Here is a 14365-nt window from a genome sequence, read left to right on the forward strand (position 1 = left end):
TTGTTGCTGTGGATGTAGATGAAGAAACTGGTGAACTATTTGATTGGGTTAGATCAAGTGAGGGGTCTAAATTTGGATTTGATGGATGCATCAAAGTGTCTTTGGACACTTATATTCTGCATCTACCAAAAGCTGAGGACACTTATATTCTGCATCTACCAAAGGCTGAAGACACTTTTGATGAGTTAAATCTGGCTTGGTATCTGTTTTCCACACCCTCCCTACTTCTCTCCAATCTCTCATATCCAACCCTACTAAGTAAGGAGGAGGAAGACAAGCTAAAGAAGAGGAATGAGGAAGACAAGAGAAAGAAGAGGGACAAGGAAGACACGAGAAAGAAGAGGGATGAGAAGAGAAGTATGGATGAAGAGCACACAAGAAAGAAGACAAAGATGTAAGTTTCCTACAGTTTTAGTATTTGTGTGTGAATGAAGAAAGTATGAGTATTGATTGATTGGTCTTGTACTTGCAGCTAGCAATGACGATGTGATGAATTAGCCAGAAAATCAACGAAGCATTTTGCCCCACTTAGGAACCAACAAACTTATTGATTTTGCTTAATTTTGTTTTCCTGAGGTTCTTGCCTATTGTGTTGTATTGTTCAAACACAAATGATCTCGCCGTCTTCAATTTACCATCTCAAAGACGTTAACAATTTTTTAATGTTAAATATTAAAAAATATGACAATTTTTAATGTTAAATATTAAAATATAACAAATTTTTAATGTAATTAATTCATATTTGGTAAGATTTCCCTAGATTATGATTAAAAATATAACTATTTAATGTTAAATATAAGAAATATATCAAATTTATATGTAGATTTAGTAATAAGGGATTATTGGTTCTATGATTTTAATGGATTTAGAAATCTAAACAAAAATAATTTGTTATTCAATCATTGATTTTAAAATACTTATCAAAATTATTTGTTATTGGTTCAATGATTTACAAATACTTGTTAAAATCTAATGTTATTTATTTAATGATTTGTTTTTGGATTTCAACATTCATATTGTGTTTTAAATAGATTTGAATGGATTTGAAAGTGTAAAATAAAGGATTCAAATCCAAAGATAAAACATTATGAGCGAGAGAAGCTTCAAACATCATATCATATTTGCATATGTCTAGATGTTCAGAACCGTGATCCATCCACCTGTGTCTATATCAAAGGTTATGAACGTATTTCTTCCATGGATGAAGGACTTGAAGTTCTCCAAAAACACCCAATTAGTGCTGCTCTAGCAATTTTTCAGCCCTGAGTATGAATTACAAAAAAATATGTTATTTGGTAAGATTTCCCTAGATTATGATGAAAAATCTGACCACTTAATTCTAAATATAAGAATTATATTGAATTCATATGTAGATTCAGTAAGAGGGGTTATTGGTTCTATGATTTAATGAATTTGGAAATCCAAACAAAGATAATGTGTTATTAAATCATTGATTTTTAAAAACTTATCAAAATTATGTGTTATTGGTTATATGATTTACAAATACTTGTTAAAATCCCATGTTATTCATTTAATTTTGTTTTTCGATTTTGAAATCCATATTATGTTTTAAATGGATTTGAAAATGTAAAATAGAAGGATTCAAATCCAATGATAAAACATGTTATTTCAAAATCCATGTGTTTTGATTTTCATAATTTACAATTCTATATGGATTTAGAAATCACTTCTCCAATAACAGCCTCTAGGATTGTGATACATGAGATCGACAATATTTTATCGAATGTATATATGTCACATATTATTTCTAAAATTAACAATTCAACTGAAATTATACAATCTAAATAATTATGAAAACATACTTCAAACCAACACAAAAATGCAATCCAACAAAAATTATAAAATCTAAATATTAATCAAGATAAAACAACATAATTTTTTTCTTAATAATTGTAAAAAACATACACCGCAGATTAAAATCTAGTGATATATTAAAAGTTACAACATTTCTCTACTTGTCCATCTCAACATTTGTAACTTCAAGGCACATTTGTTTAGTGGTATTCCATCCCTCGTTTGCCTTATTATGCATGTATAGGTCATAAAAACATAAAACAAACTCTTTGGACCTTGTTAGTTATAGGTCTGCAAAAAGTGGTGACTAATCTCAAGTTCTCATCATTCTTTGCAGAAGAATGCCATACACAGGTGTCGATATTATGAAATGAATCGTTGGCTGGATTATCAAAGACATCTAATGTCACACTATATTTGAATAGTACCAACTAATTTTCGAGAGAATGAATGAATGGGAAACACCGCTAGTAGTAACTGTTAAGGTGTGAATGGTTGCAGCAGTTGGGGCAGACAAATCCGTCTATGGATTAGACTGCTCTTTATTTATCATTTATCAAACAGAGTACGCAGTGGTGCGGTCAAAAGAAAACAGAGATAAAATCGCAGCAGACCAACTACGGACCGTTTTTGCATACAAATAGAACTAGACCGCAGCGGTTTGTTATACGTCTTAAAAATAGAACGGTCCAAATTGCAGACATATTTGACTGCTCTGACCGGATTTACCATTCAGACCCTTATGTTTTCCTCCTTTTTTTTTCTTTGTAAAAATATTGCGCACTTTTAGGCACTTCCTGCTAAAGTGTCGGTTCGTCCACCGAAAGGACCAAAATGTCCCTCCTAGCTAAAGGGCATTTCTTGGACTTCAAAGCACTTGGGCCGGGCCATGTTGTGGGAGTTAGAATCCACCACCAACAGTCGCTGAGGGGCAAAATTGTCTTTTTTATTCCTTGTTACTTACTCGATGAGTTCGGTTCTTGTTCGGTGAGAAGACCAAAAAAAAAAATTTGAAATCAAAATTTATAATTCAAATTTCAAAAGGGCTGCAATTGGAATATAATGCAAGTTATTTAAAATCTTGGTGCTTATTTAGCTTTGCTCTAAAACAAAAATCACGTGTCAACAAAGAAAACAATTCAGATTCCGTAGGCTTTTTTTTTTGTTGGTAACCAAATTTTTTGGGCCTGTCCTGATTAGAAATTCTAGTTTAGAATAGTTGGCTCGTTAAAACCAAATCGATTAAGTTAACCAGAGAATGACTGACTAGTTACGCGAGCTGAGTTCAGTTTGAAATGCGTGTGTATCAGTTTGATTACTAATGTGCGTGTATCACCAACATGCTAGTCTGCCTCAGTGCATCGTCACGTCATTTACTACTTGATTTATTGTTAAGCTAATTGTAAGATTTAAGAGATCTTTTGGCCCAATCGAGGTATAGCATGTTCCTCTGCACAGTCGTTGTGTTTTAATCATAGTTCTTGGTCAACATATTTCCTTTCTTCGACTCTGTTTTCTCCATTGATATAACATTTTTAAGTACATTTTGGTTCTACCCTTTAAGTTTAACTTATTTACAAAAATAATCCTTAAAAATTACATAAAATAACCATAATTAAAATATGGCAAATCAAAATAGATTCCTAAAATAATATGTCTACAACATCGCATTTATGATGATGTCGAGATGTTTTCCAAAAAAATATGATCATGTTGAGATTTTGGTAATTAGGTATTGATTTTACAATATTCAGTTAAGGATGAAATAAGATGTATACAGTAAAACCTTTATAAATTAATAAGATCGGGACCACAAAATTTTATTAATTTATAGAGGTTTTAATTTATCGATAAATTAATAATTATTAATTTATCGATAAATTAATATCTTATTAATTTATGAAGAGATTTTTAATTTTCATAATTTTTAAAATTTTGTTACTTTAAAAATATTAAAGAATTTTGTTATCTTGGCTATCATAATTGTTAAGTTTAGAGTTTACGTAAAAATGATAAATGTTAGAAGTTTAGAGTTTAGAAGAAATTGCTACTATTATTCATGGTAATGATGAAGTCAAAGAATATATTATGGTAATTTTAGAATCAAATACATGTAAGGAAGCAATTATCGCATTTAGGATTCTCTATAATTTTTGGATGCGATTTGAGACAACAATTAAAAAGATTAGAGATGAGCTCCAATAAGAATGCAAATTCAAGAATATGGAAACAACAGTAAAGTCATATTTCACTAGATTTTCTTAGATATATATATATATATATATATATATATATATATATTAGTTTGATTATTAATTTATAATATTGATGGGACCATATTATTACATAGGATTTCCGAAAAAATTATTATCTTATTAATTTATCGAAATGTGTCATTTTTTACACCGGCCCAACTTGGAACCGGAAGAATTTATTAATTTATATCGAGTATTAATTTAAAGAATATTAATTTATAGAGGTTCTACTGTAGTTAGCATTACTCTTATTAGTTAATTTCGTAAACCTTATTTGGTAAGCGTTTCTTTGATTATGATAACAAATATTGTAAAACAATGTATCGAAATGTTCTGCTTTATTCATTCATCCGTTCTCAAATATATACATACAAACGATATAGTTACCAAATCAAGAAGATTGCATCCTATCAATGCTAACCTTTCTCTCCAAGCTAAAGCTTACCAAAAACATATTAACACAATATACACTGAATATACGATCCTATATTCTCTAACACCCCCCCTCAAGTTGGAGCATACGGATTGTAAATGCCCAACTTGAACAGCATTGATTGAAACTCGGTTTGGCCTAACGACTTAGTAAAGATGTCAGCCAACTGATCTTTTGTGTGGACCTTCTTCGTCTTGATTGTCCCATTCATGATCGCATCTCTAACACAATGACAGTCGACCTCGACATGTTTTGTGCGTTCATGAAAAACGGGGTTTGCGGCAATATGCAGTGCTGCTTCATTATCACAATGTAACGCCATAGGTTCCGTTTGATTCACACCAAAATATTTCAATAACGACTTCAACCACTGCAGTTCACATACTGTTGAGTACCATGGACCGATACTCAGATTCAGCAGAGGATCGAGAAGTGACATTCTGTTTCTTCGTTTTCCACGACAGCGGAGAATCCCCAAGAGTAATAAACCAACCACCAACTGATTTACGAGAAACAGGGCACCCTGCATAATCAGCATCACACCAACCAACTAACTTTAAACTCGAACCAGACTTCAACAAAATCCCCTGTCCTGGTGTCCCTTTTAAATAACGAACCACGCGCAACGCACTCAGCCAATGATCAGTGCGAGGCGCCTTCATAAACTGTGACAGCACATTAACAACATACGCCAAGTCAGGCCGTGTTGCCAATAAATATAACAACCGGCCGACCAGCCTTCGATACTTCTCAGGATTGGTCATAAGCGGTGCTTTAGAAAGACCAAGCTTATGCTGTTGTTCCAAGGGAGTGCTATCAGGCTGTGCTCCCAACAAACCTGCTTCCTTTATGATGTCAAGAGTGTACTTTCTTTGACATAAAAAAATACCTTCTTTACTTCTGGCAACCTCGATGCCCAAAAAAATCTCAAAGGACCCAAATCTTTCATTTTAAAACACTCTCCCAAATAAGCTTTGAATTTGTGAATTTCTGCGGAATCATTCCCTCCAATTATCAGATCATCGACGTAAACAAGAAGATACATCTCGAGATGACCTCTTTGCAGATGAAACAGAGAATAATCAGCTCGAGACTGACAAAAACCATAGTCAAGAAGAGCTCCACGGAGCTTCGTAAACCAACAGCGTGGTGATTGTTTCAAACCGTAGATAGATTTATTCAGCCTACACACCATATTTTTATCCCCTGTGCGAAATCCAGGCGGCAATGTCATATACACCTCTTCATCGAGATCCCCATGCAGAAATGCGTTATGCACATCCATCTGATTCAACTCCCAGTTCTTTGCCACCGCGACCTCCAAAAAAATTTGAACAGTTGTCATCTTGACAACAGGAGCGAAAGTCTCAGTATAATCCACTCCTTTCTTTTGTCGGTTTCCAAGTGCTACTAAGCGAGCTTTGAATCTCTCAATAGTTCCATCAGACTTATACTTAATTTTGAAAACCCACTTACAACCGATTGCTTTCTTGCCTGGAGGAAGCTCTGTCAGATCAAAAGTATTGTTAAGTTCCATGGCATCAACTTCATTGGTCATAGCAACTCTCCATCGTTTATCCACCACTGCTTCTCGAAACGTTTCTGGTTCTGTATTCTCACTAACTGTGGCAAGAAAAGCGAGAAACGGAGCAGAAAAATTTGTTGTATCGAGATAGTCGGATAACGGATACAAACTATTGCTATCAGACTCAACTTGGATAATAGTATTCATCACATAATCCTGAAACTTACTAGGCAATCTAGTGGATCGCAAACCACGCCCCAGTCTCTCTTCCTGCTCAATGTTTTCAGATTCATTTTCTGCATTGTCATCATCATCGAGAAGAACAACATTGTTCTCTGTTGGGTCTTCTCGATCTTCCTCTGTTTCAGTGCGAGGAGAAGCCTCCTCTGTTACGACATGGTCAGTGTCAACTGCTTGCTTCTCGTGATTTTCACGCAACACCAACGATTCCTCCAGAACTCGGTCTGCATCGTCTTCTTCACTCCAACCAAAATCAGAGATATCATCGTCTTCTCGCAAGCGGGCCGTTGTCTCACAGTTCATGGGAAAAGTAGTCTCGACAAAGACCACATCACGTGAAACAAATAGTTCCTCTGTTTCTAAGTCAAACATGTTCCACCCCTTTTTCCCAAAAGGATAGCCCAAGAAAATACACTTTCTACTCCGAGCCTCAAATTTATCTCCTCCTCGACGTTGTTTATGCGCAAAAGCCAAACAACCAAAAACCCTCAAATTTTCGTAAGCTGGAGCTTTGTTATAGATGATCTCATACGGAGTCTTCCCTTTCAGTAACCTTGACGGAGTGCGATTGATCAAATACGCAGCGGTTAACACACTCTCGCCCCAAAACTTTGCAGAAAGTGACGATTGAAACAACAACGCCCGAGCCACATTGAGAATATGTCGATGTTTTCTTTCAACTCTCCCATTTTGTTGTGGTGTACCAACACATGACGTTTGGTGTATGATTCCCATCTTTTGAAACTCAGTTGCAAGACACATAAATTCTGTACCATTATCACTTCTTACGACCTTGATATTCTTGTTAAATTGTCGTGACACCAATGCTACAAAATTCAACAGAGTTTCTCTGACTTGTGACTTCTCTCGCAACAGATATACCCAAACACCTCGTGAAAAATCATCGACAATAGTCAAAAAATAATAAGAGTTGCACAGAGTTGGACGTCGGTATGGACCCCATAGATCAACATGTATCATATCAAAAACTCCATCACTTTTATTATCACTTGTATGAAAAACTTCACGGCAATGTTTAGCCTTTACACAAGTGTCACAAACTGAAAAATCCTTATTCCTAGTACCAACAACTGGAAGTAAATCAAAAACACCATTAGAAGGATGCCCAAGCCTTTGATGCCAAAGATCTTCAGCTCCATCTTTATTCAAATGAAAAACTCGAAACTCCTGCAAGCGACGGAAAAAGTAGAGTCCATCCCTAAGTTCTCCTGCTCCAGTCACACTCCTCGTTATATGGTCCTGAATCACACATCCCTTATTAGCAATCTGCATAACCACATCTAGATCCGCAACAAGTTGTGACACATATATCAAATTACATTTCAGCTCTGGCACAAACAACACATTTTTCAGTTCAAACTCATCATCAAATCTTACTGTTCCTTTCTCTTTTGCAAAACTATTCTTTCCATTGGGCAACCCTATTGTACATGGCAATATATACTTTTGATCCAACAACATATCACTAAACCCAGTCATGTGATTTGTAGCTCCTGTATCTAATACCCAATCAAGTGAGAGAGACTTACCACTGAGACGAGGTGTGTCTTTCTTACTGTTCTCAAGGAGTTTCACTAGAGTTCCCCATTGCTCGTTCGTCAGGCCTGTGTAACCACTCCTCTCTGCTTCGACACTCGCCTCGGCTCCACCTTGTGCTACTGCAAGGTTCGCACGAACCATTCCTCCACGTCCTCTCCCTATTCCTTGACGTCCTCCCCCTCGAGCAAAATTTCCATTGCCTCGAGGTCTTTCAGTCCACCATTCTGGGTATCCGATCACTTGAAAACAAGTGTCTGCCATATGCCTAGTTTTCTTACACACGGAACATACCATCTTCCCCTTGTCTTCCTTACCACTCATGGGACTTGCTCCTCTAACTGCAAACGCCACTTGAGTGTTCTCTTGTTCTCTTCCTCTCATGACCGTGTTCACTCGCTCCACCGATTTTACCTGTGAGTACACCTGGTTCATGTTTGGGAGAGGATCAGTGCTGATGATCGACGTTCTCACTCCTCCATACAAAGCCGTATCAAGTCCAAGGAGAAATTGATGAATCCGATCATCCTCTCTTTTCTTCTCTAGTTCGACATTGATGTTGCATGAGCATTTTCCACACTTGCAACTTATGACCTTGTCATAATTAGCCAAATCTTCCCACAGCATCTGCAGCTTCCCAAAGTACTCTATCACACTCAGATTCCCTTGGCGACAATGAGCCAGTTCCGCCTTAATTTCCTGGATTCTTGGTCCATTTCCTTCAGAGAATCGATCTTTTATCTCTGTCCAAAGTTCCTTTGGATCTTCCTTATTCGCCAATGTTCTTCTCACTTTTGGATCAATTGTGTTGAGAATCCAAAGTGCCACCATCGACTTTGCCGACAACCAATCTTCAAAGTCTGCTCCATCTTCATCCGGTTTTGATATGGTTCCATCGACAAAACCATATTTCTTCTTGACTCGCAATGCAGTCCGCACCGCTTGAGCCCATTCATCGAAGTTATCTCCGTTAAACTAAACTTGCGCTATGATCGCGCCAGGGTTCTCAGTTGGCGCCAGTTGAAACGCTGGAACAACCGCCTTCGACCCCTCTGTTTTCATCGTCACCTTCGTCTCTTCCAACATCTTTCAAGGCTTAAAGTTTTTCTTGCCAATTGGCTCTGATACCATGTAAAACAATGTATCGAAATGTTCTGCTTTATTCATTCATCCGTTCTCAAATATATATACATACAAACGATATAGTTACCAAATCAAGAAGATTGCATCCTATCAATGCTAACCTTTCTCCCCAAGCTAAAGCTTACCAAAAACATATTAACACAATATACACTGAATATACGATCCTATATTCTCTAACAAATATATACTGAATCTCAGACGGCAATTTAGGAGTATATTCCTTATCTATATTCTAAATCATAGTTGTAATTTCCAAAATATAAAGCTTGCTCACCAATTTTTACAACTATCAAACCTAATTCCATCCTAAATAAGTTACTATATAAATAACCTTAAGACCAAAAATGCACCAACTCATAAGAAACTTTACCTTTCAAACAATCTTTATGCATTCAGTGGACAAATCTTTTTACTCTATATTATTTTGTTTATGCAATTTAGGTCATTGCTACTTTTTACACTCAACTCATTATTAACACTTTTTTTTTCTTCTTATTTTACAAAAGGTGAATAAAGGTACGTGAGACGAAGTTTAATATCAAACAAACAATTTTTTTAAGGTACATTGACTTTTGATTTTAGGGAACTAAAAGTATTTAAACACATATGTTTCGTTTTCTTAACAGTCCCTTGCATGATTGTTTGATTGTACTCTAAATTGGTTTCATGTTTTCTTTGTAGGTAAGTCAAGGAAAAGGGAAAGAGACAAAGAAGAGATAAAACTAAATACTGTATCGATTTTTTTCTTTTAAATAATCTAATTTTCTGTACTTTTGTCTAATTTTACTAACAATTTAGATCTCTATTATAATTTTCAAGGTAATTTATAATTTAGAAATATATAATAAATTGTGCGATTTTAATAATTGACAAAGTCAAACAATTACCTATGCAGTTGTAGCACAATAAAAAATATTAAAATGTTAAATGCAATTAGACAAAAGTATTGCAAGAATATGGTAGCCTGATCAATAATTTATGCATTTAATATATTTGATCATGAATATGGTAGCCTGATCATCTAATAATATGTTAAATGCATAAATTATGTAAAATGTTAAAATGTTACCTAATACTTTTGTCTAATTGCATAAATTGTGTGATTTTAACATTTTTGATATACATTTTGTGTTTAACCTTTTTAGTATTGATTATGTAAATTTTAATTTACAATCTTAATCCTACAAAAGTACACAAAAATAAATAAGTGACATATGGTAAATGACCAAAATCAATAAAGTTTATTCCCATACATTATCTTGACTTAATTGCTATTTTCCTTTTAAAATTTAAAAAAGATTTTATTGTTTTATTTAAGAAACAAAAATAATATCAGCCTAAAGTATATATTAATATTTTTGTAGTTGTTTCCATACTTAAATATAAATATATTTACAATGTCTTAGGCATGAACCATTATTGTGGCAAATTTGAGTTGAATTAGTACTTTTATCTTTCCAAAATGAACATACTTTATATAGTTCTTTCAAATTTAATCCATATATACTCAATAAAAAAACTATTAGAGGGGGGTATTCAACTTGTTTATTTTAGGATTTGATAGGATTTTAAAATTTTAGAATTCTGAATGATTTTAGGAGATTTGATTATGTTTTAGAGTTATTTCATTAAAAAAAAGGAAAATAAAATGTGATTTTAAGAGATTCTATGAGATTTATTAGTAAACTTTGAATGATTTTAAAATATTTTATAAAACCAAAAAAAGAAAACTCTATACCATAGTATAACTAATCGCTTTGTGTTTGTGAAGGTGCTGGAAAGACGTAACTTTCGTCGCCACCACTATAGTACCTAATCTGGTCAAGCTGATCCACCTAATAACATATTTGATTGTTAACTTCAACAAAGAAAAAAAAGCTTCAAGTGAGATGAAGTACAGAAGAAGAAGGTAAAGGAAGAAGATGAGCAAAAAGAAGAAGAAGAGGGTCAACGACACATGAGGAACCGATAAGTCTATTTTGTAACTTTGGGAATCTTTGTTCTTCTTCGTTTAATTTCTTTTGGCACTGAAGTATTATGTTTTGATTCTATGCTATGAAATACAGTTGTTTTTTTAGTTATTGCTTTGGTCACAAATCTATCATAGCACAGCAATTGATATCTTTGGATTTCAAATTATGCCACAAATTGTTTGACAAGAAATTTGCAAATAACATTCATTTCCGTGGAGTGTGACTTTTACTATTAATAAGATATATGAACGAGCCAATAACTGATGAGTAAACAAGTCTAGAACAAAGTTCAAAGTTCCTCATGAAAGCCTGAGGCAGAACTTTTAGAACCTTTCTCTTTGAGGTACTGTACAGCCATCGATGCATGGATTGCAGCCCCGTACGGAAGCACATCCTCGTTAATTCTATAGAATGGTGAATGAGATGACGCATACCCTTTGGTCTCATCTTGCATTCCCAGGAAGGAGAAATGGCCAGGGATTACTTCTGCAAACTTTGAGAAGTCCTCTGATCCCATCAACGGTTGTGCTACCTCAACAGCTTCTTGACCCAACAAGTCTCCGACTACCTTCTTGAATTGCTTGTATAAGGCCATGTCGTTCACTGTTGGTGGTAACGGTTCTTTGCCATTTGGTGTTAGATTCACAGATGCATTGCACCGATGGACAGTTGCTTGCTTGGTAATCACCTAGAATCAAAAGTTGAAACTGGGTATTGGTTCTATGGTAAAGCATAGTACCACAAAAATTCATAAAGGCACAATCATGGATCGCGTCACCTCTTTGATTCGCTGTTGAAGCTGACTAAACCCAGTAAAGGCTCGAAGAGTTCCTCCAATGGTGATTGAATCAGGGATGACATTGAACGCATTGCCACCATTAACCTTGGACACTGTGACCACCTGTAGGAGGAAACACAAATGAGTTCTCGAAAACCAAGACCAGGTATGATGAGATCAAAGAGTGAAAAAAATGAAATCTTTGAATCCAAAGGGTCAGTTTCACGTGAAACCAGGTGTTGAAGACTAAGGACAATGCTTGAAGCTGCAACAACAGGATCGATCTATGGTATGCTGAGGGATTGCAGCATGACCTCCTTTCCCACTGATTACAGCTTCAAAGAATCCAGCTCCAGCCAGCATGGGACCTGCACGTGAAGCGGCTTTGCCAAAGGGAACTCGGTTGGTAAGATGTAATCCAAAAATAGCTTCGACGTTCTTCAACGCTCCTTCTTCTATCATCTTCTTTGCTCCGCGTAAACCTTCCTCAGCTGGTTGAAAGATAAGCACCACAGTTCCCTAACAAAAAAACAAAAAAAAATGAATGTATTTTAGGCCAATGTTACTCATGAAACACCCAAGGGAAGGTTCTCAACAAAGAAATATGTATAGCTAGAGGACGTGAAGAGGTGAGACCTGTTTCAGTTTTGATTTCCCAGAAAATACAGTTTTTTTTTCCTTCTAAAATCTTGTAAAATTCTATCTCAAAGGGTATGATTTTGTGGGAGAGTATTTTCAACTAAAAAACAAACCAAAATCTCCTAGAATCATTTAAAGTAGATTTCAAGTAACAGTAGATTTCAAGTAAGTTTATGTTTTAAAACTTTATATTTTGAATAACAGTAGATTTCAAGTAAGTTTTATGAATCTTGATTGAATAACCAGAGATTTTGAATTATTTTAAATGATTTTACATAAATCTAAGTTGAATAACATAGGATTTTAAAAGATTTTTAAAAATCATCAATTGAATAACAAGTGATTTTAAGAATACTCTACACTCTTCTAAAATACAAGTTTAATACCCCCCTCTTAGTTATTACAAATACACTAATTTTTATTGTAACATCTGTATTAATTTAAAAAAAAAAAACTCAATCAATTTATAAAACAATAAAATTATGCAGAAAATTATAGAAAAAATTGTCCCATTGTGTACCACAGGTTAAATCCTAGTTATTTTTAAAACTAATACTAATTATCACCATAAGGAAATTGTAGGGATAATAACGTTCCAAACCAAATATGACAATGTTGCATAAATATAAGGATGCAAGTGTCTTAAGTTCAATCATTTACCAAAAAACTAAAGGTCTCAAAATTGAATGATAAAGTTATCTAAATTATGACAATGTTGCAAGAATGTTGAAAATTGAATGATAAAGTTGTTTAAAATATGTAAATTTTGCAGAAATTATGCAAAATTTTTGCAGAAATTATGCAAAAGTTTTGCAGAAATTATGACCAAAAAAAATATGTAAATTTTGCAGAAATTAAGTAGTACAAGACTACCACAATTAGTCATGTGCAAAATACTCTAACCGAAACCAAATGGAAGAAAATGAATCTTTTTTTTTAAAACATGAAATTAAGTACAAGACTACCACAATTAGATTGATTTTTGAAGAAGTCATACTGTTTTTGAAGAAGTTAAGTCATATAAGAAACCTGTAACTCGAAAATGGGGGGATTTTTGGTATAGTTTGTCACAAAGCTCTGAATATGTGATTTGTGAATCATCTTTCTTTTGCAGTCGTCTGTCATTAACAGATACTACAGGAAAGCTCATCAAGTCCTTTGAAGTGGAATCTTCAGAACCAACAATAGATGCTAGTTTCTTATAATTGAATTTGTATTCTCTCCTCCAGAAATCTTTAAGATCTTAGATAAGTCGGTCATATTAAAACTAAGTAAGTTCGCCCTAGCCACCCTCTCTCTGGCACAACCACCGAGGCACCCTCTCCTGGCGGCGTCGAGTCCGATTGGCGTCGCTGGGTCTTTGTTTCTTCGGCTCTGTTGCTTCCTTGTTCGCTCTAGTCCTTTTGTTTCTGCTTTCATCCCCATCGGAGACCCTTTGAGATTCCAGATCTCACCTCCGACCATGCTTCAGCTTCAACCCCCTACCTCTCCTCTGCACCCGGTCTCTCTTCTCGGTGAGCCTGCTTCATCGAGACCCCAATCATCCGTTACTACCTCTGAGAGCCATGATTGCCCCACTAGTCCCGGTTTCTGTCGATCTCACCGCCTCACTTTGCTGTCAACCACAACATCTTACCGCTCCTCGGATTTTAATCCCCTCACCAAGGCTTTTACTTGGTTGCAGTTGGACGGAAGCTCTGTTCTGACGCCGGAGATGATGAAGATCTTGACAAAGCAACCCACATTATCGGCATCCTCTCTTTCCCTCTTGTTACCCATTTGGCCCAGGTTGTATTCTCGCTTTTTTTCTTGGAACCCTGGAAGTTAGTCGTCCTCAAAGAAACCATGATTTATTTCTGATCTGGAAGTCCCATAGACCCGTTTATAACTTCATACCAAGGTCAAATTGGTTAGTGTCAGTCTACACTGCTTGGTCAAGTCGAGTCGTACTCGGTAGCAGAACAGTTGATGCACTTATTTGTCTTGAAAACCCCTTTTGTCATGGCC

At 35.2% G+C, this 14365-nt stretch overlaps 1 pseudogene; it reads right to left on the bottom strand.

Annotated features, from left to right (window-relative positions):
- On the bottom strand, positions 11231 to 14137 carry LOC104755230 (annotated as a pseudogene).

The sequence above is a fragment of the Camelina sativa genome, chromosome 2 (assembly GCF_000633955.1).
Source record: "Camelina sativa cultivar DH55 chromosome 2, Cs, whole genome shotgun sequence".
NCBI classification, from domain to species: Eukaryota; Viridiplantae; Streptophyta; class Magnoliopsida; order Brassicales; family Brassicaceae; genus Camelina; species Camelina sativa.